We start from the raw sequence: 791 nt of genomic DNA, 5'->3' as shown, positions 1-791 counted from the left end.
AAAAAAAAAAACAGAAATATATTTTGATGTCATATTTGGAAATTAGATCAAAGCGTATCGTAACGACAGCCTCGAGCAAAATGCAACCGGAAGTCCGGTTCAGTCAAGCAACTATCGATTCGGTCAGCATTACCTTCCCATGGGTAATAATCGCAAGTGATCGTTTGTGCGTCGCAAGGGAGGAGAGAGAGAGACTCTTCCGTTTCGCCTCGATCTGTTTTCCTTTCTTTCTCGCTCGTGCCATTACAAGCGGACCATTTGTCTCCGGCGATGGACGAATGGTCCATTGTCTCGTAAGTTTCTCGATCGGGGACCCCGCGCCGGAAATCGAAACCGCACCCGTATGTCGCCGCGTATGTGCGATGCAATGCGTATCCATAATAACTCATAAAATTGATCCAATAACTATTATTCCGGGGTCGAGCGATTCTGTGAAATATTCTTTCATCTCTATCGCTAAAATTCGACATACATAAATAATACAATACTGTAAATACGATAGCATAAGATATGATTTAAATTATGACAGGATATTGGCATACACTGTTGTTAGTTTTTGGAGTAATTATTTACGCAAGAACTACATCGAATGTGTGTCTAGCCATGATTAGATAATAATAATATTCCAAAACGGAGAACTAACTCTCGATGATATATGCTGAGACATATCTAAATATAACGAGGATACGATAATTAAGTTTCCAGTTATTGCTATGGTAATACTCCATAATTCACGGGTGGTAACGATTTCAATCAGAGATATTCATATCGTTTTGAAGAAAGCACGAGAA

Source organism: Formica exsecta, unplaced genomic scaffold (genome assembly GCF_003651465.1).
Source record: "Formica exsecta isolate Colony F162 unplaced genomic scaffold, ASM365146v1 scaffold444, whole genome shotgun sequence".
Lineage (NCBI taxonomy): Eukaryota > Metazoa > Arthropoda > Insecta > Hymenoptera > Formicidae > Formica > Formica exsecta.
This window is presented reverse-complemented; position numbering follows the sequence as displayed.